The 26,777-nt window shown below is 39.1% G+C and overlaps 1 protein-coding gene across 2 annotated transcripts in view; it reads left to right on the top strand.

The window, feature by feature from the left end:
* The window catches only part of arid4b (AT-rich interaction domain 4B), a 123,738-nt gene that overhangs the window by 2,288 nt on the left and 94,673 nt on the right, over positions 1 to 26,777 (top strand). The window lies entirely within an intron of this gene.

Here is a 26,777-nt window from a genome sequence, read left to right as displayed (position 1 = left end):
AGCCTCATCTATATGTATCTTCACAGACTATAAGTCTGTAAGCATGAACCGGTGAAGCCTTCTCGGTTGAGAAGCGGTACGTCTTCTAAAACAAACTGATCAGTCCAGTTGCAATTGATTGAGTGCCCTGAGAACATAATACAGTAGTTGAATATATGAGAGTCTTTTCAACAAAGGGGTCGTGCTTGTCATGACAAGTCGTCAGAAAAGCAGTTTTGTCTTACAGGACATCCCCTTTGGATGTCCTGATTCATTGTGCAATGTATATCCTATATCAGGGCTATTGAACTAAATGGTGTTGGGGGGCACATTTCCAGAAAACTAAGGACCACAGGACCTGACTTTTCCTTTCATTAATATTCTTACAGTGAACTGGACATTTGACACTATTTATTTTGTCAGTCACGGAATTAGTAAAAATAGCCCTCGAATTTGCAGTAGCGCTCCGCCGGATTTGGCCTGTACAGCGCCAGTCAAATAGCCCTGTCCTAAAATTACACCTTTCGTAGTAGAATGTAATCTGTTAAACACATCACTGTAGAATTATTTTTGTGAGAAATTGCAACCCGGATGATGTTTTGGAGTCGTGACTTTTTGTCAAACAACGTACACTGACCAGTTGAGGGGCTACTTTTAACCAAACTACACTCAAATGCACACCAAGTATATTTTTAATACATTTTTTTGCCTAGACCAGAATAAATGTTTATATGTTTTAACGCATTCTTCTATTTTGTGTTTTCATTAATAGGCGTTGTTTGAACATTATATAAATATCATCGTTTTTTCGATTGTGTATTGATTGGTGTTGTCAAGTACATTTTATTATGATTTTATTGTTTTTACAATGGCTTCAGCTGTTTTTGCAAACTATTCGGAAACAGCAATGCGCTGTTAATGACTGATATGCTGACTTAAGGTCGAGACGAGTGATACATGGTGGGTTTTATGAAAACAGTTTTTTTAGGCGATGCATTGAGGATGTACATCAAAGTCGTCAGCATTGTTTTAAGGAGGTTAACCACCAAACGCCTCTGTGTCTTTCTCGTCATTTTCGGGTCCTAAATGGCTGTCAAAGTGTACCAACTTGTCGGAATACGTCCTTGGAATTATTTTGTCCATGTGAGATGCATGATTTTTTACAATAAACTTCCAAGGAGCAAGGAAGCGAGAAAGCATCCGACCACCTGAGGATGTAAACGCAGTGATCACGGCACCGTTAGTTCATCTGCGTTAGCGCTTGTCATAACAAAATCACTGACACTTGGTTAATATTTAACTCCATCCATCCATCCATTTTTTACCGCTTGTCCCGTTCGGAGTAGCGGGGGTTGCTGGAGCCTATCTTAGCTGCATTCGGTCGGAAGGTGAAGTACACCCTGGACAAGTCGCCTCCTCATCGCAGTGCCAACACAGATAGACAGACAACATTCACACTCAGATTCACACAAGTCAAGAAATGTAAATAGAGTATTGTTAGTGGTTTTTGATGGGTTATTTATTGTATTATATGGTTGAAATGGAGGACCTCCCACTGGCTCTGCTGTAAACTGACTTATTTGCACAAAAAAAAATCCATCCCTCATCGTGTCTTTTATAATGACAAATTGAAACATTTAACACTACAACTCCTTTGGTCTGGAGACACCTCCATATATTTAGATCATGCTTACATGGCAATGTTCTTGCAAAAATACAATTCAAAGTAAAATTGCTTGTTTTTTTGTGGATATGCATTCACAATGTGAACTGTTCTAGGGTGGTGTGCACATTTTTATTGTTATTTTTTGCGGATTAATTTCTTCCCTTTGTTTTTTGTTTATATGCAAGATCGTGATGCATGCTACCATGCTCTTTTACATCTAATACCTGTGTGTATTACAACAGGAGGTGGTGTGCAAATTCTTATTGAGTGTTTGTCAGCAGAACATTTGCATTTACTGTACACTCAAACAACAAGGTGTTTGTTTTTAATTGCTGCTCAGAACTTAAGAAGGTTGTCAGTGATGCACAGTGGTTGGAAGTTGCTTACTCATCTGAGACATCACCTCATTTGTGTTAATATTTCAAATGACCCAAAAAAATTGTAATTAGGTGAAGACGTTAAATTACATGTATTCTGAATTGTCCGTACGTAGCCTTGGACAGAGCCATGACCTAAAACCGATGCAATGTATATACTAAAACTTTGCTAACTTTCTGACAGTTTTTTTCTATGTATCAGTGAAGACTGATATGAACCCTCATGTTGTTCATTCATGTCTCTCTCTGTGCAAGAGTGGTGGTTTTGACTTTCTGTGTTATTTCTGTTGGTTGTCAATATCTGGCTGGAGGTATGATCACATTAATTACGACTGGTAATTACGCTAAGGCTGAAAGCAACAACTATTTTGACAGTCTAGTCATCGACTATCTTAATGATTAGTTGAGTAGTCTGCTTATAAAGCATTCACATATTCAGTGGCTCTAATTTAGCAATAAACTTTTAAGTTCAGATTGAGATATTTTTAGGCAAATGTTTACATAAACAATGTTAACATCAAAGATGACTAATGTTCATATATATTTATTTACACTGTAACCATACTGCTGTTACAAACATGTAAATAAATATTAAACTTTTGTCCATTTAAACGTAAGGATTGGAAAAGTGCACAATAAACCAAGTATATTTGTAAAAACGAGTCAGATAAAATAGTAGGAAGAACAAAAAACAATTAAACCACAATACAAATGTGCTAAAAAAAAATCAAACATTTTGTGATGATGTGTTTAAAAAGCTGCAAATTGTTATATTATTGATTAACTCCTGGCATTCTAGCACTCTATTAGACTCAATGCATAAAATTGTGTCATTGATGAATTCTCAACATTTTAGCTATCTAAAATATTGTATGTTAATTCTTATGATAACGGCTCATTGATGCCAAATGTTTAGACTTTTTTATTGTGCCTTTCTCCATTGCATTGCAAATTGACGTTGCTTTAAAGAGTACTGGAATTGATTTTAAACAAAGTTTAACTGGCGGACTTTGACTAAAAATCTATTTTTCAGGCAACTTTGTCTTACACTTTTTAGCCAGCTAGCAAGGTCCTCGCTAGCAACCTTACAAAATTTGAGACCACATCCTCCACATGTCTCACATTCCTCCTAGAATTTGTGTGTCCTTAGCTACATAATAGGGAGCAAAATAGATATGTAACATGTTTCTTTGGTACCACTCTCTTTCATTCCACTCAAAAATGAAAAAAATAACTACAGCAGGAGATTTAGCCAACTCTCTTGAGATTTTTAATTAGTGTTTGTCGCTTTTGTACATAATTTACTCATGTTGTCATTTGCAAGAAGGGATATTTTGCACTGTATGTTTGAAACAGGGTGTTAAAAATGTGCTTAATTAGAATATGTCTGTCTGCTGTTGATGACAACAAAGTGCATATTATTTATTGGGTTATGATTAAAGCAGCTCTGCAGGAGGAGTACAACAGACTTACCGCTCCAACATCCAGTAGAAACCAGAAAATATTATTTTTGTTAGAATTGCTGTTGCATTGCCAAGACAACTTCTGCAAAAGCAACGGTCACTAAGTTTGCTGTGACTCGGCTGTGCACAAGGAAGTAATTCACAGCAGGATTATGGAACATGTAACTAGAATGAGTGTAAATCTTACTTTCATGCCTTCCAAGTATTCGTTTTGTTCAGCTTAAATGCCTACAACTAAATATTGTACACTAAAGCGGGCCAAGATGTTTATTATGTTACTGCTAGTATTGTTGCCTTGCATCTAAATACCGCAATTGTGTTTTGTAGGCCTACACATATTTTTGTTTTGTATTATGACACCACAGAAGTTTTTTTATTTCATCAACATACTGTTTTATTGATATGCAAAACTCTTAAGCATAGTTGTGGGTGCTAAATGGAATGTGAGGCAACAATGTAGTTAAGTAGTGAAAACACAAGGGACTGAACTCAATACTTTTACAGGCACCGACCGAAGTCCGTCATAACTACTGGGTATCACTTCACATAAAATTAAACTGTGCCATATTTTAATACCTTTTGTCGCACGTGATGTCACGTCCTGTTGCAAAGTTGCCAAGTCTGGTTGCTTACTTGACACCAGCTCAAGGAAACAATCATCAAAGCAGCACTTGTGGGAGACTCTGCAAACTTCCTCTCAGTAATGTTGCAATTTTCAACACCAAACAAAGCAAATATGCATGGTAGAAAACGCTCGAATGTAAAGTAAGGCCCCACTCTTCCCACTCTGGATTTGGCATAGACAGGCCACTTTTAGCATCAACAACTTTACATAGCGATAAAAAAACCTTCAAATTTTTGTAATGAAAACTACAATTAAGATTATTTTTGTAATCAAACTGCTGGTGTGTAATAAGCACAATATATACAGTGTAAACAAGTGCTGTCAAACGATTACAATATTTAATCACGGTTATCACATTTTGTTCAGTTATCCCCAAATTAATCTCAGATAGATACTATTTTTCATCATTAAAGGGAAACATTATCACAATTTCAAAAGAGTTAAAAACAATAAAAATCAGTTCCCAGTGGCTTGTTGTATTTTTTGAAGTTTTTTTCAAAATTTTACCGGTCCCTGAATATCCCTAAATAAAGCTTTAAGGTGCCTTATTTTCGCTATCTTCGAAACCACTATCCATTTTCCTGTGACGCCATACAGTGCTGCCAATGTAAACAAACAATGTGAATACCACAGCAAGATATAGCGACATTAGCTCGGATTCAGACTCTGATTTCAGCGGCTTAAGCGATTCAACAGATTACGCATGTATTGAAACAGATGGTTGGAGTATGAAAGTATTGAAGAAGAAACCGAAGCTATTGAGCGAATAGCTATTGACGCTATTCATAGCCGTAGCATGGCCGAATAGCTGCGTTAGCATCGCCAGTAAAATGTGCGGACCAAACGATCAGGACTTTCGCATCTCGTGACACTGGAGCAACTAAAATACGTCGATTGGTAAGTGTTTTTTTTGCATTAAATGTGGGTGGAAGGAAACATAATATAGTTGCAAATGCATCTGCAGGTTATCCATACATCTCTGTGCCATGTCTGCTTTAGCACCGCCGGTAAATAGCATGTTAGCATCGATTAGCATAGCATGTTAGCATCGATTAGCTGGCAGTCACTTCGCAACCAAATATGTCTGATTAGCACATAAGTCAACATCAACAAAACTCTCTTTTGTGATTTCGTTGACTTTATCATTGCAAATGCATCTGCAGGTTATCCATACATCTCTGTGCCATGTCTGTCATCGCCGGTAAAATGTGGAGACACTTTGTCACATTCAATGGGGGTCTGGCGGCAGACACTTTCGCATCTTCGGGCCAGTGGTGCAACTTGAATCCCTCCCTGTTAGTGTTGTTACACCCTCCGACAACACACCGACGAGGCATGATGTCTCCAAGGTTCCAAAAAATAGTCGAAAAAACTGAAAATAACAGAGCTGAGACCCAATGTTTACAATGTGTTGAAAATGAAAATGGCGGCTGTATTACCTCGGCGACGTCACATTCTGACGTCATCGCATCCAGAGCGATAAACAGAAAGGCGTTTAATTCGCCAAAATTCACCCATTTAGAGTTTGTAAATGGGTTAAAAAATATATGTTTTTTTATCTGCACCATCAAGGTATATATTGACGCTTACATAGGTCTGGTGATAATGTTCCCCTTTAAGTGTAACCTCGACAGATAATTTTCAAGTTTTTAATGCCATGACTAGACAATTAGAAAATGCCTATCATTCACAATCATTATGAAAAACATGACGACTGACTATTTTTTGTATTGCAGCGCTCTGCTAACTTTTAAATAAAGTCTGCTTACAGCAGAGCCAACAGGAGGTCCTCTACTCTACCCATAAAACCCAATAAAAACACCCAAAAGCCCCAAACAATATTCATTTACATTTTGTGACTTGAATATTACCAAGCATCAGGGATATTGTTATTATAAGCGCTAACACAGACAAATTATTTATTGCTGCACCGTGATCACAAGCTTGAGTGCCAGTGGTGACATGATTGACTGATCAGCTGCTTCTTTGCTTCCTTGCTCGTCAAGCTTTATTGTAGATCATAAATCATGCAACTCACCTGCATGATAGAAGAACATGGACATATTCCGACAAGTTAATACACTTTGACAACCAATTTATGGCGAAAACAACACAAAAAGACGCTTGGTTTAACCCTCCCTTTCTCCGTGAGATTATAAGTCATTCTTCATCTAAATAGGAATATATGAACATTATATGAGTCGGCATCCTAATAACAGCAGACCTTGCACAGTAAGTGATGTGCTATTATGTTTATTGTAGGTCTGGGCCCATAATACGATGTCAATATATATCGCGATAGACACTTAATCGATATGAATATCAAATGTGATGGATAAAATATTCATTATATATTTTTGGGTGGGAAGAAACCAGAAATGATGGAGCAAGATTTTTTTCATGAAGCCACTTGCGCTTTGGGAATACAGGAAACAGGAAGTGTCACTTAGGAATGGGACGGACACGCTAACAGCCAATCAGTTAACAGTATTCAATGAGCAATTGGAGGAACACGGTAACAGCCAATCACTTAACAGTATCGACTACACCGTTCCTGCTGTTCTGTTCCCAGTCGCAGCCCGTAGTTGAGGAGCACAGGGGAGACTTTCCCTCCAGGGCCGATATTTTTGTCGGGGGTATCACCCTTCACTTTACCCGACAATGGGTCTGCTCAGCTCCGCTTTTTGGTCAGAATGACGATGCCGCCGATTTGTGACAGTTTGGTCGCTTTATTTCTTTACTTCTGCAGGACGCAACCGGACACATTCGCCAGTCGCCACTACTTTTCAAGCTACTGCTTGCCTACTGCAGTGTTTTTCAACCTTTTTTGAGCCGAGGCACATTTTTTGCATTGAAAAAATGCGGAGGCACACCACCAGCAGAAATCATTGAAAAACAAAACTCAGTTGACAATAAAAAGTCGTTGTCGGAATTGGTGGACATGACTTTAAACCATAACGAAGCATGCATCACTATAGCTCTTGTCTCAAAGTAGGTGTACTGTCACCACCTGTCACATCACGCCAATACTTATTTTTTAGTTTTTTGCTGTTGTGTGTAGTGTTTTAGTTCTTGTCTTGCGCTCCTATTTTGGTGTCTTTTTCTCTTCTTTTGAGTGATTTTTCCCGCATCTACTTTTTTTTTTAGCAATCAAGAACATTTCAGTTGTTTTTATCCTTCTTTGTGGGGACATTGTTGATTTTCATGTCATGTCTGGATGTGCATTGTCTTTGCTCCACAGTAAGTCTTTGTTGTCGTCCAGCGTTGTGTTTTTGGTAAATGGGTTATACTTCTATAGCGCTTTGACACTATTTCCACATTCACCCATTCACACACACATTCACACACTTATGGCGGGAGCTGCCATGCAAGGCGCTAACCAGGACCCATCAAGAGCAAGGGTGACGTGTCTTGCTCAAGGACACAACGTACGTGACTAGGATGGTAGAAGGTGGGGATTGAACCAGGAACCCTCAGGTTGCTGGCACAGCCACTCTCCCAACCGCGTCACCCGGTCCCCCGTTTTTGTTTACTTTGTAGCCAGTTCAGTTTTAGTTACGTTCTGCATAGCCTTCCCTAAGCTTCAATGCCTTTTCTTAGGGGCACTCACCTTTTTTTAATTTTTGGTTTAAGTGTTAGAGACCTTTTTACCTGCACACTGCCTCTTGCTGTTACCAACACCTACAAAGCAGTTAACTACCAGCTGCCACCTCCTGATATGGAAGAGTATTACACGATTACTCTGCTGAGCTCTAACCAGCACAGACACTCAACAACAATACACCATTTGCAGACTATAATTACTGGTTTGCAAAAAATATTTTTAACCCAAATAGGTGAAATTAGATAATTTCCCTTGGCACACTAGTGTGCCGCGGCACAGTGGTTGGGAAAACACTGGCCTACTGACATCACTCACCCAACACGCCGTCATTCTTAAGGGAGGTGGTCGCACCATCTTTCTGTCTTGCTGTGGCTTCACTGCAAGGCGTGAGAAGAGAAACTTTAAAATATTGGCATATCAACTCAGTAACAGAAGCATGTGTTTAGTTTTGTTGGCAACATCCTGACACTTCCAATGTGTCAGTTTAATTAGTTGATTCCCTAACTACTGTGTTTTGTTCAATATATCAATATTACCTTTTTCCCACCTTTTTTAAGGAGCGTCGTAAGTGGCTGATCCGTTGGCGATACTGTCTTGTCTCCCTGTAACGTATGTCTGCTCGTAGTGGGACTGTGCCGAAAATATAATTTCAGTTCTCATATGTCCTGTAGGGCTTCACGGTGGAAGAGGGGTTAGTGCGTCCGCCTCACAATATAAAGATCCTGATTAGTCCTGGGTTCAATCCCAGGCCCGGGATCTTTCTGTGTGGAGTTTGCATGTCCTCCCCGTGAATGCATGGGTTCCCTCCAGGTACTTCGTCTTCCTCCTACCTCCAAAGACATTCACCTGGGGATAGGTTGATTGGCAACACTAAATTGGCCCTAGTGTGGGAATGTGAGTGTGAATGTTGTCTGTCTATCTGTGTTGGCCCTGCGATGAGAGGCGACTTGTCCAGGGTGTACCCCGCCTGTCGCTCGATTGTAGCTGAGATAGGCACCAGTGAACCCAAAGGGAATAAGCGGTAGAAAATGGATGGATGGATGGATGGATGGATATGTCTTGTACATGTTAAAGAATGGACAATAATAAAGCATCCTGAATCCTGAATAGCTTATACACTATTAGTGTCTAGTGCGCTCATCTTACCTGGCTCCCAAACAACCTCTTCACTGAAAAGTAGCAACCTTGGGAAGTTGGAAATTGTTTTACTATATTTATTGCCAGGCTTAAATAAGTCATAAAAAATATCAATAATTATCAATATCGATAAATATATGAAGCTGATATTGAGATATAGTTTTCAGCCATATCGCTTGGTTTGTTGGTTCGCATGAAGTCTGCAGTGAGTAGTAATCAATGATGTTTTAAAAAAAAAATTAAAATCAAAGGTGGTGATGCGTTTTTGAAACTTAATGCACAGTGTATGCTTAAAATTAGCAATATACGTAAATAATAAATGTTATTATAAATGTGACCGTTACTACATTATATGTATATTTACATCTAGTGCTGGGTGATATGATCAAAAACTGATATCCTGGTGCTTTTATGCTGAATGGCGATATACGATATATAACAGTGTTTTTAACAAAAAATGCAAAGTATGTGTTTTAAACTCAACACCAGTTACACCACATTACTGTAACTACCACTGTTCTGAAAATGACTTTAAAAGTAGTAATTCATTATAATAAGTTACTTGTCACTTAAACAAAAATACATTTAATTACTAATATAATTATTCTTAAAAAATGTAACAAATTACTTGGGTAAGTAACGTGTTACTTAAGAAAAGCAAAAAAAAAAAAAGAAGTTAAATGTGTTATATGCAGTTGAGAGAGGTTTGTGAGAGCTGCATGTGTGTGCTTTTAAAAGTTGGTGTCTGCTGCCAAGCACCTGTGACGTCAGTGAGGCCTTAATCTGAACTGTTTTTGTTAGCCTTAGCAGTTAGCAGTGACATTTTGTCGTTCCTGACTGCTCTGTTGAATCTTTTCACCAGATTGTGTTACTTCTGATTAGTAAAGAGGAGCCACCACTCTGTGCGGGCACGTCGGCTGTGTGCGAAGGCGAATGTGGTGGAAGTCTGTGTCGCTAATGTGGCGTTGCAACTCCAGACGCAAGCTCCACCTTCCTTACAGGCTGTACCCTTACTTTGCTGCGATCCCTGCCACGATGCCCCGGCCGCAAACGCCTGTAACAAAGGCACATCAACAGATACCGGTATGGCTGTAGTGTCTCAAATATATATCTCATATACAAACCCCGTTTCCATATGAGTTGGGAAATTGTGTTAAATGTAAATATAAACGGAATACTATGATTTGCAAATCATTTTCAACCAATATTCAGTTGAATATGCTACAAAGACAACATATTTGATGTTCAAACTGATAAACATTTTATATTTTGAAAATAATCATTAACTTTAGAATTTGATGCTAGCAACACGTGACAAAGAAGTTGGGAAAGGTGGCAATAAATACTGATAAAGTTGAGAAATGCTCATCAAACACTTATTTGGAACATCCCACAGGTGTGCAGGCTAATTGAGAACAGGTGGGTACCATGATTGGGTATAAAAGCAGTTTCCATGAAATGCTAAGTAATTCACAAACAAGGATGGGTCGAGGGTCACCAATTTGTAAGCAAATTGTCGAACAGTTTAAGAACATTTCTCAACAAGCTATTGCCAGGAATTTATGGATTTTACCATCTATGGTCCGTGAAATCATCAAAAGGTTCAAAGAATCTGGAGAAATCACTGCATGTAAGCAATGATATTACAGACCTTTGACCCCTCAGGCGGTACTGCACCCCAAAAACGATATCAGCGTGTAAAGGATATCACCACATGGGCTCAGGAACACTTCACTTCATAAAACCACTGTCAGTAACTACAGTTGGTAGCTATATCCGTAAGTGCAAGTTAAAACTCTTCTATGCAAAGCAAAACGCATTTATCAACCACACCAAGGAACGCCGCCAGCTTGGCTGGGCCCGAGATCATCTAATATGGACTGATGCAAAGTGGAAAAGTGTTCTGTGGTCTGACAAATCCTCATTACAAATTATATTTGGAATCTGTGGACTTGGTGTCCTCCGGAACAAAGAGGAAAATAACCATCCGGATTGTTATAGGCGCAAAGTTCAAAAGCCAGTATCTGTGATGGTATGTGGGTGTATTTGTGCCCAAGGCATGGGTAACTTACACATCTGTGAAGGCACCATTAATGCTGAATGGTCCATACAGGTTTTGGAGCAACATATGTTGTCATCCAAGCAACGTTATCATGGACGCCCCTGCTTATTTCAGCAAGACAATGCCAAGCCACGTGTTACAACAGCATGGTTTCGTAGTAAAATAGTGCGGGTACTTTCCTGGCCTGCCTGCAGTCCAGACCTGTCGCCCATCGAAAATGTGTGGCGCATTATGGAGTAGGGGTGTGCCAAAACATCGATACTACGATATATCGCGATATTTCCTCTTGCGGTGCGTTATCGATACACGGGCGTCAAATATCGATATTTATAAACATAAACATACAGCCGTTTTAAACAGATTCGCCCACAAAAACCTGTTTGATTTATGGAGTCACTACTTCGAGCCTCCACATTATGGCGCTCTAGCGCAGTACTCTAGAGTACTCTAGTAGAGTACTCTTTCAAAGGAAAGAAGAAGAAGCAGGAGCAGCAGCAGATGGAGGGAATGGCGCAAAGAGGAGGAGCGAATAGCAAAGAAAAACACGTGAAAGATGCACCGGCAAATTTTAAATCTCAAGTCTGGGCCCACTTCGGCTTTTACTATACAGACGATGAAACAACACTTGATAAACAGTTCGCAATCTGCAAGAACTGTCTCGCGAAGGTCAAGTACACGGGCAACACAACGAACATGCACAGCCATCTTGTCCGCCATCATCCTGAGCTTGCCACAGAGGAAAGGGCGAGTAGTGACGCTAATGCTAACGTTTCCCTTAGCCAGCCTACAATCAACACCGTATTTAAAGCAAATCTCCCTCCTGCATCCCCCAGGGCTGCGAGCATTACAAAGTACTTTGCTTGCTTTATTTGTAAAGATCTTAGACCATATAGGATCTTAAAATGTGTTCTCAGGTTTTTATAAGACCACCCAGGTGTTGATAATGTAATGCACTGACTGAAATGTTTATTTTTTATATACAGTCAAGTGCCAGTTTTCATAAAACAATTTGATTTTAATTGTTAAGCATTGATGTGTCCATGACTACATAGAAGTTCAGTAGCACTGAAATGTATATTTTCTGCATTCATTTTGTTTTTTTAATAATTTTAATTTGCACAGCCCAAAAATATTTTGGTGAAATTAATTCAGTGCAGTCAATAAATTTTGGATTTCTTCAGTGACACAGAAATCATGATGTATCGTGGATGAAATTTCTTTCAATACATCGATTATCGCATAATCGTTGTATCGTGATCTTATCGTTATCATGGGCAAAATATCGTGATATTATTGTACCGCGAGGTACCTGATGATACCCAGCCCTATTATGGAGCGTAAAATACGACAGCGGAGACCCCGGACTTTTGAACGACTGAAGCTTTACTTAAAACAAGAATGGGAAAGAATTCCACTTTCAAAGCTTCAACAATTAGTTTCTTCAGTTCCCAAACGTTTATTGAGTGTTGTTAAAAGAAAAGGGGATGTAACACAGTGGTGAACATGCCCTTTCCTGACTACTTTGGCACGTGTTGCAGCCATGAAATTCTGATTTAATTATTATTTGCAAAAAGAAATAAAGTTTATGGGTTTGAACATCAAATATCTTGTCTTTGTAGTGCATTCAATTGAATATGGGTTGAAAACGATTTGCAAATCATTGTATTCCGTTTATATTTACATCTAACACAATTTCCCAACTCATATGGAAACGGGGTTTGTATATCTCTATCTAAAATATACCGGTAAATATAATATATATGCATCATGCAGGGTTTCCCCAAGACTGCCAAGATACCTGTGGTGGTGGGGTCATGCTTATGGGCGTGGTCACCATGACACATCAAATCATTTGTCCAATCTGTTATAATGATTTTCTTAAAACAACATTTACAATTGACTCTCCTTAGTTTTAACCTGCTTCTAATTGAAGTTTCAACTCCTGTGCATTATTATTTTCTATAATGTGTTGTGTAAATAAAGTCGATTATATTGCATAAAAAAGCTAAAAAATTTGTACATACTATATACATTTAAAAACAAATCTATTATTCTTAATTGGTAATAAGATATATATATATATATATATATATGTGTGTATGTATGTATATATATATATGTGTATGTATGTATGTATGTATATGTTTATGTTTCATGAGGGGTTCCCTCAATCATCAGGAGATATATATCTCCTGATGATTGAGGGAACCCCTCATGAAACAGTTCTGTAGAGATGAAGTAGTCTTGTGATTTTTCCCACACCTACATATTGCGCTCTACCACGGTATCGAGCACTATTCTCTGGATAATCCAATCAAGACATATATGTATATATATATATATATATTTACCCATTCACACACTGATGGAGGGAGCTGCCATGCAAGGCGCTAACCAGCACCCATCAGGAGCAAGGGTGAAGTGTCCTGCTCAGGACAAAACGGACGTGACGAGGTTGGTAATAGGTGGGGATTGAACCAGGGACCCTCGGGTTGCGCACGGCCACTAATATATATATATACTAATATATATATATATATATATATATATATATATATATATATATATGGGTATATATATATATTAGTATATATATATATTAGTGGCCGTGCGCAATATATATATATATATATTAGGAGTGTAACGGTACGTGCATTTGTATTAAACCGTTTCGGTACGGGGGTTTCGGTTCGGTTCGGAGGTGTACTGAACGACGCGGACGTATTAAGTAGCGCACCGCACGTTGTATAAACAATGCACACCGAGGCACCATGATTTGATTAACGTGGACCCCGACTTAAACAAGTTGAAAAACTTATTGGGGTGTTACCATTTAGTGGTCAATTGTACGGAATATGTACTGTACTGTGCAAACTACTAATAAAAGTTTCAATCAATCAAAAAAAAAACAACACACGGCATGCTAGCATCGGGCTATGATAGACTGACCTTACGTCCTTTTTGCGGAGCTGTCCAGGTGGAGTTTCTTAAATGCCTCAAATGTCCGGCATTTTAAGTTATGGTTGCATGTATTTTCAATGTATGTTCAGGGTTAAGAAGGGGTTAAAAACAAAAAAACATTCGTGAGGGAGGGGGAGACAGAGAGAGCGAGAGAGTTATGATAAACACGAATGCGTCGCCAGGCCCTGCTTTTTAACCATAGATTTATCAGATTTAATTTTTTATTATCTATAGCAGGGTGTCAAAAGTATGCCCCGGCGGCCATTTATGGCCCACAGCTAATGTTTTAAAGGCCCACGGCACATTCTAAAAATACTATTAAAAATAAACAAAAACATAAACAAAAGTGAAATAAAACTTCAAGGCTAGATGTAATTTCGAAAAAGTTGCAACGTTGACTAATAGAGCAAAGCTGTTTTTTTTTCTTTCAAACTGTCATTGCTCAAAACATAATATTGAATCAAAATTAATGTATTTATGAATGATTGACATATCCAAGTCTACGATTACTTTACATCAAATATTACACTAAGAAAATATTTTTGGTGGAAGATTTAGCAAATTTGTTAAATAAATAATCCAAAAATTTATAATTTGTTGTTTTCTTACTGTACCGAAAATGAACCGAACCGTGACCTCTGAACCAAGGTACGTACTGAACCGAAATTTTTGTGTACCGTTACACCCCTAAAATATATATACAGTTGTGATCAAAATTATTCAACCCCCACACAATTTTGGTGTTTTAGCAAGTAGGACATTTATTCTGTAATTTGTTTCTAGTCATATCAAATAAAGATGCATTAAATAGACAAATGCAACTTGAATTACAACATTATATTTTGTAACATAACAAACAGTGTCATTTCTCTTAATATCTCATTGACAAAATTATTCAACCCCTTGAAGATCATAACTTAAGAACAAAATTTGAATAAGGTCTTTTCAATCAGGTGTTGAAAACACCTGTAGATGTGATTAGAACCATAACGAGCAACAATTAAACTGATTGAAAAAGACTGTGACGCTCAACTTCTTGTAGATGGTCAATGGTGTATTTGCAACATGGTTAAGTCCAGGGAGTGGTCAAAGAAGTCAAGAGAGGAGGTAATTTCTTTCCATAAGAAAGGATATGAATATAAGAAAATAGCAAAGACATTACACACTCCAAGAAACACAGTTGGGAGCATAATTCGCAAGTTTAAAGCTAAAGGCACAGTGGAAACACTACCTGGGCGTGGTAGAAAGAGGATGCTGTGTGCAACTGCTGTCCGGTATTTAAAGCGTACAGTGGTGAAAAACCCCCGGGTAACAGCTGAGGAACTACAACAGGACATTGCAGAGGGTGGAACGTAGGTTTCGTCCCAGACAATAAGGCGCGCACTACGAGATGAAGGCCTCCATGCCAGAACTCCCAGGCGCACCCCACTTCTGATTACCAGGCACAAGGAAAATAGACTCCAGTATGCCAAAAATCATCTGGACAAACCCCAAAGGTTTTGGGAAACTGTTCTATGGAGTGATGAGACAAAACTGGAACTCTTTGGGCCTATGAATCAACGTTATGTCTGGAGGAGAAAAAATTAAGCTTACAAAGAGAAGAACACCATGCCTAATGTTAAGTATGGTGGGGGGTCAATAATGCTCTGGGGCTGTTTCTCTGCCTCAGGTACCGGGAATCTCCAGCGCGTTCAAGGCATTATGAATTCTATTTCCTACCAGGATATATTAGCTGCAAATGTCATGAATTCAGTGACGAAGCTGAGGCTTGGGAGATGTTGGACCTTCCAACAGGACATCGATCCCAAGCATACCTCCAAATCAACATCAGAGTGGTTGCATAAGAAGGGCTGGAAGACTCTGGAGTGGCCTTCACAGTCGCCAGACCTAAATCCTATAGAAAACCTGTGGTGGGACTTGAAGAAGGCAGTTGCAGCACGCAAGCCCAAGAATATGAATGAACTGGAGGCCTTTGCCCAAGAGGAATGGGCTAAAATACCTGTAGATGCAAGAAGCTTGTGTCCGGTTATGTATCACGTTTGAAGGATGTAATTACTGCCAAAGGGTGTTCCACTAAGTACTAAAGATGCATGTAACTAGGGGGTTGAATAATTTTGTCAATGAGATATTAAGAAAAATGTCCTTTTTTGGTATTTTGTAAAATACAGTGTTACAATTCAAGTTGCATTTGTCTATTTGACACATCTTTATTTGATATGACTATAAACAAAATACGGAATAAATGTCCAACTTGCTAAAACACCAAAATGGTGTGGGGGTTGAATAATTTTGATCACAACTGTGTGTATATATATATATATATATATATATATACACACACACACCTTTTTAATAGTTTTGACATATTTTCAATTATTGACAATTCTACAATGTACTTTGAGAATTTTTTTAAGTGTAATTCTAGAGACTTTTGATGACTTCTAAAAAAACACAAGCAACAAATCTAACATTCTTCTGGTGTTCTTATGAAATGTAGTTGTGTTTAGAGACTCTTAACTTCTATTTGGCGAAAGAGGCAAGCTACAGCAAGCATGATGTCACACTTGCTTGGCGCTGTTGCTCCAGTTCAGGGGTGGGCATTACGTCGATTGCGAGCTACCGGTCGATCGCGGAAGGTGTGTCAGTCGATTGCAAGCCAGGCATTAAAAAAATAGACATAAAAATGAGCAATCATCAACCTTCACCAAGACTTCACTTTTGTCAGTTGGTTGACATTCTCGGCACCCGAGGATCTTGTGAGAGGACGCTGGCTGCTGCGAGCTCATTATTAAGAAAAAAATCACTTACAGGACGGAGAGAAACCCTTTTTATTTCAACAGACTCTTGGGCTGTACTTGCTCTCAAAACTCTAAAGACCGACTGCACAGTTCCTGTCTTCACTGTAAAAGACCTGCTTCATCCTGCCTGTGCTAACAAAATAAGAGTCTCAGAAAGCTAGCGTGCACAAGCTAGCAAGCTACGGAGTTCGATGTCACAGATCTCCCCCGCCCTGAGCGACCGCTCCCTCTCCTCGCTCGCCCACACACTCACTGACGTCACTCACCTGCTGCCACACACACATATGCTGCTACTCATAACAAAATGTTTAAAAAGGAGTATGCAAGTTGGAAAAATGTGATGCCAAATCCAACCACTTTCATGTGGTATTTGACAAAAAGGAGTACTTTTTTTCTCCTCTATTTGAAAATGCGGACGTTATCAGCACCACTGTCTGATTCCAATCAATGCAAATCATCAGAATCAGGTAATACACCAACTTATATTCTTGTCTTCATGAAAGAAAGGAATCCATATGTGTTAAACATGTTTGTATTATCATTAAACACCATTAACTTGTTAACAAAAATGTCTCTTTCATAAATAAATAAATAAATCCATCCATCCATTTACTACCGCTTATTCCCTTTTGGGGTCGCTGGGGGCGCTTGCAGCTATCTCAGCTACAATCGGGCGGAAGGCGGGGTACACTCTGGACAAGTCGCCACCTCATCGCAGGGCATATGAATGAGGTAGATCTCCTCGACTTGGTTAATTGAAAAGTAGCTCGCCTGCAGAAAAAGTGTGGCCACCCCTGCTCCAGTTGAACTTTCTCTTCTTAAAAGTTGCCACTGTCCTCTTAATATTTTGACATTTTGTAGATGGCTGGCCGTGGGCACATCTGGTTACATCTACATCACAGAAATGCTGACAACGCTCCAGACAATGGCGTGCGTCTTGTTTACATCTGGGTTCGGCAGCACTTGTTTTCGGTGATCAATGTCTTTTCTGCAGGGGTCAAGTTTTCGATACATCACTTGTCAGTAGTGTGCAAGTAATGGGTTATATATATCAATTCATACTGTAACAACCTGCTGGTGGTAATGTTTAATGTTTGTGTGGTCTGGATTTGATGTCAGTTTTTTCCATGTTTGCAAACGCACCGTCCGTGCATGAAAGGTGATTGGCTTAGAATGAGTAAGTGTTGTTGTTTGTCCAGCGGGGAAGCGCAAACTCACAGACCCAAAAGTGTGTACAGGTGAGTTAAAACCGGTTGAAAGTGTGCTGTTTGTGGTCATAAGATTAGTAATAAAATTTAAAAAGAGCCACGGACACCCATCGCCTTAAATCAATTGATGAAGGACAAGAAAATGGGGCATAAATGTGTGCAGCTGCTGAAACTGATGAAAAGCGTAAATACTCTTAAGCATGGACATGCCAATTTAGCGACGCTGGAAAACTTACCGAGTTAGATACCAGTTCCAGGTATTAATAACACAAAACATGGATTGTTATGACCATGGTTGGCTTGTCAAACATGTTTTGTAATATAAATGATATTTCTTTGTACTTGAATAAATGCTTCCGATATGCTTACGTGCTGTAAAATAATTTGTATGGCTTCATGACAATGTCTTAACCTTTTCTTTTTATTAATGTAATGTTTAGCCTGCTAAACATTCTGTAATTGAAGACTATATACCAGAACATACTATAAAATAATATACACTTCATTTCAGCCTTCCCGAAAATGTTCCTGTCTATATTCGTCAATTGTTGTACTATAATTTATTTAGGTCGAGATAACATTACAAAAAATAAAAGGGACAAGCGGTAGAAAATGGATTGATGGATGGATGGATTGATAGAGCATTATCATAATGTCGGACATTTTTTCTTTTGTTCGTGTAGTTAGATTGAATGTGACGCGTAGCGCTATTATTGTGAAACCACAAGTGTGTGATTTGATTGTGGGCTGATAAGTCAATTAACCGACGATACATGAAAATTAAGGTTGGTTAGTTTTCCAGCGTTGATAAGTCGCCATATGCATGCTTCACAAGCATTTCAGCGGCTATGTGCGTTTGTACCATGGCGGAATGAAAAGAAAAGGGTCAATTATTAAGTGTCTTTTTTGTGGAGCGACACAGGCCCTGCCTGGCTAGCCTCACACAGTGCAATTAGTTAGCATGAAGCAGCTAAGATGGACAAAATGATTACAAAACCAAATGCCACAAGTTTAATTGTGTTTAGCATATGACTCGTTAATACATCAATTTAAACTGTATGTTTATTTTACTTTGAAATGTTGTTATAAAGGTCCTATCTTGATTGTCAGTTAACTTATGTTCAACTCTACCTCTGCTTACATGTTCGATATTGAAGTGCAACTTTGTTTTTCAATATTTTATTTTGCTATTTTATTTATTATTATGATTTTGTGTATTTGAGCCCCCATTCCCTCCTTATGATATTTAACTAATTAATAATTAATTTTACTATGTAAGTGGAACATATTGCTAACAGTCAAAGTATACTGTATTATTATTTGTTTGTTTTATTTAACTTGGTGGTTGTAACGTTTTGATTTCAGTTACGTTAAAATACACACAAAATACAAGTTTAGGGCATTTGAAAGGATATACATCAATTATTATTAAATCAATGGTTAATTTGGTCTGATAAAAATAATGGCAATAATTTCGTTTATTGGTAATAATTTATAGGTCAATATATCGTCAAGCAAAATGTGTTAACGGCCCAGACCTAAAAAGGAGGTCTTGACTTGTTTTGAAGACTTTGACTGTCTCCAATAAAGAAGTGACCTTACAGTCCCTGTCCATTGTCTTTCATGTCTGCTGAGCTTTTATCCCATTTTACTTAAACCAGCTACAGTAACAATCATACATTTTATGTTAGTAATGTAGTAAACTGTAATTTAAACACAGACGTGAAGCTGTACCTCTCTGAATGCGAGTGCTCCAGCAGACAATTGCTCCAGTGATGACAGCTCCTGGCGATCGTGGATGAGAATGATCTTGTCTTGTTAGGAGAATGACCTGTAATGGGTTTGGACCAGGGCTTTCCATAATGCATCCCTTTCTATGTCAATTTTTTCTGGCTTTTTCCCCTGCTTGTGGCTCAACAGTAACTGAACGCAGCTACTTTTTCACGAGCTACGGAATGGACCCAGGGCAAAAAATAGCACCGTTAAAGGAAATGATAAATAACTTATTATTATCATATTAACTTTGTCAGTCTGAGTATAAACACTTCTTTGGGTGCAACATAACATTTAGCTTTCTGGAAAAAAATACTTCTTAGTTAGACAACATACCATAGATAGTCTATACTGTAGGCTACTACCATCTAATGTCTTGAAAAGGCAACTGCATTGCAAATGACACTCAGAAAATAGGACACAACAACTGAACATCAGTTATATTGTGCTCATTTACATTTAAAAATGAAATTCTACTATCAAAAAAATCAACATTTATTAACACACACAAATGTACCGAAAAATGGAATTGTTGAGTACCAGTATTAATTCACAGGTACTGGGAATCTGTACCGTATCTATTCAAATGTGAACGGGCGATTGCCCCCCCACACAACCGTCTGATTGGTTACGTACAAAGCAATAACAGCCAATCAGCAGTGCACATTCAGAGCACATGTAGTCAATGCTTCAGCGTCGAGCAGATAGGTGTTTAGCAGGTGAGCAGCCCAAATGATGATAAACACCTCTTAGTAGTCAACTACTACTAACATCACTATGAGCCCGTTGACGTTCTAGAAACTTCAACTGCATCTCAACTTGCTCGCAGTCCTTCCTTGAGGTAAAGGCTAATTAGCTTTTAGCGTAACATTAGCTCATTTTGCTGTGTGCGTGTGTGCGTGTGTGCGTGTGTGCGTGTGTGCGTGTGTGCGCGTGTGCGCGTGTGCGCGTGTGCGCGTGTGCGCGCGTGCGTGCGTGTGTGTTTTAGGGCCAGCAAAGCCCTGTCTGTGTTTTTTCACTTGAACTCCATGGTGTGCAGGGATGAATAGTCTCTCCTATTGCTACTGTACTATTTTTTTCAGCAATATTTACATTAATAATTAGTAATGTAGCAGCCTAGTTTTGAATGGCATGGTCCCTGCTATCACATGTTGACAAAAATCTAACATTTACATAATAAAAATGAACTACTGGCTTCCCAAATACTGTAATAAATTAAGCATGATGAGTTGACTTGAAACTGTTTAATGTTGCACTTTTTATATGTAGTAGAAAACTTTTGTCATTTTATTTAAGCTGGCAGTTTAATGTGGATTAACGTGGGCAGAATTATTATAGTGTTCCCAATGTTAAAAGGATAAAGCCATTGTTTACAAATTTGGTAAATAAATAACCCCAAAATGCCCTGCGATGAGGTGGCGACTTGTCCAGGGTGTACCCCGCCTTCCGCCCGATTGTAGCTGAGATAGGCACCAGCGCCCCCCCTGACCCCAAAGGAAATAAGCGGTAGAAAATGGATAGATGGATGGATAACCCAAAAATTTATATTTTGTTGCTTTCTTACTGTACCGAAAAAGAACCGAACCGTGACCTCTAAACCGAGGTACGTACCGAGCCTAAATGTTTGTGTACCGTTACAGCCCTAGTATCCATGTGTCGCCACAGAGAGGCATATAGATGTATTGTAGCCTCCTATAGAGGTCACTCAAAGTCTGGGGCTATTTTTAACTTTTATTGCCAATCTTATGCTAACAGATGGAACAATTCCTACTGGCTTTACCTCCCGGGTAAACACTTTTCATCTCTGTGCTTTGCCTTAACACACAACAACACTTCCTCATTCTGCCTCACTCTGCTTTCAGGCACGGACGGTGTGTTTCTGATCATGGGAAAAATTAACATCAAATCAAAACCACCCAAATTTATTTCATCACCACCAGCAGAGCCTTACACTATCAACGGATATATCTAGCCAAATGTGTGTGCAATATTGACTCGTGATGCGGCAAAAACTTGCCACCAAAAATACTTTTATCACCGAAAACATTGCTGCCTAAACCGTGTTGTAACAAAACGCACGCGATTGTCTGGAGCGTAGTCAGCATGTCTGTTGTGTGGACATCAATTTAATGTATTCCAGACGGCGTTCTACAAAATGTGCAAATATTAGGAGGACAGTGGCAACTTTTAAGGAGAGAAAGTCCAACTGGAGCACCTGCTCGAAGCAAGTGTGACGTCACGCTCGCTGCAGCTCTCTTTTCGTCAAGGACATCGAGAGACAGAATCGTCTCTCTCGCTAAACATGAATACAATCTATATAACACTTAAACAAGATGGTTTGTTTTTGCTAGTTGTTTTTAATAAAAAAGTAATCAAAAGAGTGTAGACACTTGAACGATTCTCAACAAGGTACATTGTAAAATAAGCAGCAATAATTACAAATATGGCAAGACGATACAAAAAATATTGTTTTTTGTTTGGTTTCACCTATTTCCCATGGGGATGATGTTGTGTAAATGTGTTGTCATTTTTGTTGTATTTCCACTGTTGTAGTTTATGGTTGTGTGACACTTGCGACATACCGTTGTATTTTTGTCCACGACACTCTTGCCATCAGGGTCCAATTGAACACAAAACCAAAGTAGTTAGACATGCCAGATCTGAAAGATGGTGGAAGATCGTCGATTTCAGGTATATTGGAGGCATCAGCAAAGTTGCAACAATCTATAGAAGCTTTTGAAGTTACTTGTGAAGCAGCTTCTTAGCAGCTTGTTTTAGTCTGAATGAATGTGAGTGGCGAAGCTTAGTGGATCTGTGCTCAATAGGCTGCATCAGTGTTGGCGTTAACTCACTCTTTGTGTATTTTTACGCATTGAAATCAGAAAGGACGCAAATTTCGAGAAGTCCCATGGGCGCAATTTGTTTTTTTTTACCGCCAGGTTTGCTTGTTTTGTTTTTATTATCGATTATCGCTGTCCGCCAGTGTTTTGTTTTGTTTATATTTGCTGGGTCAAATTATTGATTATTATTAATTGTTGATTATTGGTCGACTTCAAAGTAATGCGCTTTCCTGTACAATTTCTTAAATTTTTATTCAGCGACAGTTTTATCGATCACAAATACTACATTTCCGTTATCAAGACTCCCGCGTGTTATTGTTTTCATCATGATGAGCAATAAACCCAAGAAGCCAAGCTTAAATGAAAAGTGGTTTCAGGAGCCACTTTTCAGCATAGAAAAATCCTAAGAAAAGGAACACCTTTACGACAGGGTGCTCACAATTATCATAATTTCACGACCGAAGCAAAAAATGTTTTACACTTTTATACTGAAATAAATACACCTACAACTTATTAAATGAAAATATAGAACAAATACCGGTAGCAGTAAAGATTAAATCCATGAAGCAAAGAAGAAAGTGAATGAATGTTTATACCTGAAAAAATTAACATATGCATAATAATTTGTTTTCTTTTGTATAATTTTACATTATGACAACGTTTATGACAACCTTTTTCCAAAACACAACTATAGAATGTGAGTTATAACAGGATAATGCAAACATTTATCATTTGTTTCCAAAACGGTTACAAAAAAGTGGGACCCAAAAATTTACTTTGTCACCCCATTTTTATGACTTGATGGGGTCCCTGGTAGCGGGTGTGTGTATATTGTAGCCCGGAAGAGTTTGGGCTGAATGGGATTCTGGGTATTTTTATGTGTGTTACGGTGCTGATGTTCTCCCGAAATGTGTTTGTCATTCTTGTTTGGGTTAGTTAGTTCACAGTCTGGCACATATTTTGAACAGTTTTAAAGGTTTTTTTACGGCCACCCTCAGTGTGAGCTAGGGCTGGGCGATATTGCCTTTTTTTAATACCGCGATATTTTTAGGCCATATCGCGATATACAATATATTTCTCTTTATTTTGCCTTAGCCTTGAATGAACACTGGATACATATAATCACAGCAGTATGGTGATTCTATTTGTCTACATTAAAACATTGTTGTTCATACTGCACTAATGCAGGTGCTGTTCATATTATTAGAATATCATGAGAAAGTTGATTTATTTCAGTAATTATATTCAGAACGTGAAGCTTACATATTATATCAATTCATTACACACATAGTGATATATTTGAAATGTTTATTTCTTTAAATTTTGATGATTAGTACTGACAATTACTGAAAATCCCAAATTCAGTATCTCAGAAAATTAGAATATTAGTTACGACTAGTACCCAAAAATATTTTTTAGAAATATGCGCCAACTGAAAAGTATGAACATGGAAAGTTTCAGCATGTACGGCAATCAATACTTAGTTGCAGCTCCTTTTGCCTGAATTGCTGCAGCAATACGGCGTGGCATGGAGTCCACCAGTCTGTTGCACTCCTCAGGTGTTATGAGAGCCCAGGTTGCTTTAATAGTGGCCTTCAGTTCTTCAGCATTGTTGGGTCTGGCATTTCGCATCTTCCGCTTCACAATACCCCATAGGTTTTCTATGGGGTTAAGGTCAGGTGAGTTTGCAGGCCAATCAAGAACAGGGATACCATGGTCCTTAAACCAGGTACTGGTAGATTTGGCACTGTGTGCAGGTGCCAAGTCATGTTGGAAAATGAAATCTTTACCTCCATAAAATTGGTCCGCGGCAGGCCGCATATAGTGTTCTAAAACTTCCTGGTAGACTGCTGCATTGACCCTAAACCTCAGGAAACACAGTGGACCAACACCAGCAGATGACATGGCACCCCAGACCATTACCGATTGTGGAAATTTGACACTGGACTTCAGGCAACGTGGATTCTGTGCCTCTCCTGTCTTCCTCCAGACTCTGGGACCTTGATTTCCAAAGGAGATACAAAATTTACTTTCATCTGAAAACATAACTTTGGACCACTCAGCAGCAGTCCAGTCCTTTTTGTCTTGAGCCCAGGCGAGACGCTTTTGACGTTGTCCCTTATTCAAGAGTGGCTTTACACAAGGAATGCGACAGCTGAAGCCCATATCTTACATACGTCGGAGCGTGGTGGTTCTTGAAGCACTGACTCCAGCTGTAGTCCACTCTTTGTGGATATCCCCCACATTTTTTAATCGGTTTTGTTTGACAATACTCTCCAGGGCGCGGTTATCCCTCTTGCATGTACACTTTTTTCTACCACATCTTTGTTTTCCCTTCGCCTCTCTATTAATGTGCTTGGACACAGAGCTCTGGGAACATCCAACCTCTTTGGCAATGACCTTTTGTGTCTTGCCCTCCTTCTTCAAAGAATCAATCGTCGTCTTTTGGACAGTTGTCAAGTCAGCAGTCTTCCCCATGATTGTGTGTCATACAGAATCAAAAACGAGAGACCATTTAAAGGCTTTTCCAGGTGTTTTGAGTTAGTTAGCTAATTAGAGTGTGGCACCAGCTGTCTTCAATATCTGACCTTTTCACCATATTCCAATTTTCTGAGATGTTGAATTTAGGGTTTTCATTGGTTGTCAGCTATAATCATCTCCTTTTTGGCAAAAAAACTCTTGAAATGTATCAGTCTGTTTGGAATGAATGTATACATTCTACAAGTTTGACTTTCTAAAGAGAATTAATTAAATAAATCAACTTTTTCATGATATTCTAATAATATGACCAGCACCTGTATATGCTACTTTTAAACTTAATGCAGAGAAGGAAATCACAACTAAGTCAATTGAACAAAACTGTATTTACTAAACAGTTATTAGCAGGTGACTTTTTAAATGATGCTACATATTAGCAGTAATGCTACTTTTGGTAGCAACGCTTGTGTCCCACACATGACAAATTAAAGTTATCTATTCGACATATTCCCGCTTGAAGCCAAAGCGCCGCCAGACGATGGGCCCTGTGCTGTTTTTCTTGGGAATTGATTCTTCATTTGTTACGAGATTTGCACCTTCTTTCTCTCGCAACAACCCGCTAACATCACAGCTAACGTTAGCCCCGCCGCTACCTCTCTGCTGGGTAAGGGCGTCTACGTATGTGACGTATGACGTGACGTGGTTGTCTGTGAGAAGAAGACACAGGAAAGAGCGAGGAGAGCCTGTAGTGTAATGCCCGCAGTTTAAAACAACTCTGTGAGAACATCTACTCGAATATTACGATATAGTAATTTTTTATATCGCACAAAGACAAACCCGCAATTTAAATCGTATATCGCCCAGCCCTAGTGTGACCTGTGTAGCTGTTGATCCAATATGTCTCGCAACAGCACACGTGCGCACGGCCAGATGCAACATATAACTGGGCGTGGCTGCTGTCTGAACAGGATGTAGAGGGCATGGCGTAGTGGGTAGAGCACCCGTGCCAAAAACCTGAGGGTTGCAGGTTCGCTCCCTGCCTATTGACATCCAAATCGTTGCTGTTGTGTCCTTGGGCAGGACACTTTACCTTTGCCCCCGGTGCCGCTCACACTGGTGAATGAATAATGGGTGGTGGTCAGAGGGGCCGTTGGCACAAATTGGCAGCCACGCTTCCATCAGTCTACCCCAGGGCAGCTGTGGCTACAGATGTAGCTTACCACCACCAGGTGTGAATGAATGATGGGTTTCCACTTCTTTGTGAGCGCTTTGAGTATCTAGTAATAGAAAAGCGCGATAAAAATCTAATCCATTATTATTATTATTATTATTATTATTATCATTGCGCTCCATGAGTAATGTTGATTGGATATAAATCGAGAGGAATTTTGAGAGAATGCATCTCCTGAATTCAGTGGTCTCCCGGGAAAATTGGGAACGTTGGCAAGTAGGACGCTGTCAAGCGCCCTTCATATTAAACTCGCGGGCCGCACAAACGTTAAATTGTCATATCAAAGTGTAGGCCGCAAAATGTCTCGCGGGCCGCATGTTTAAGACCCCTGGTTTAGAGACTCTGTTTAGATACTGTCGTGCCATGTCCGTGACGAAAGATGAGCCTGATGTCACACTTTCTTCGCGTTGCTGGGAGCCTTTCTGTCATTAAAAGCCACCAGTATCATCTTCTATTGTGAAGATCTCTGTCGTGGGTGTATCTCGAACATATTAAAGTATGTCCACATTTAAACACGCTTGCCCCGCTCCAGACAACCCCGTGCGTATGGTTGTTGTTAATGTGTATGTTAGTGT

This window comes from Nerophis ophidion, linkage group LG09 (assembly GCF_033978795.1).
Source record: "Nerophis ophidion isolate RoL-2023_Sa linkage group LG09, RoL_Noph_v1.0, whole genome shotgun sequence".
Taxonomy (NCBI): Eukaryota; Metazoa; Chordata; class Actinopteri; order Syngnathiformes; family Syngnathidae; genus Nerophis; species Nerophis ophidion.
Note: the sequence above shows the minus strand (reverse complement) of the source record. Positions and strands in the feature narration are given on the sequence as shown.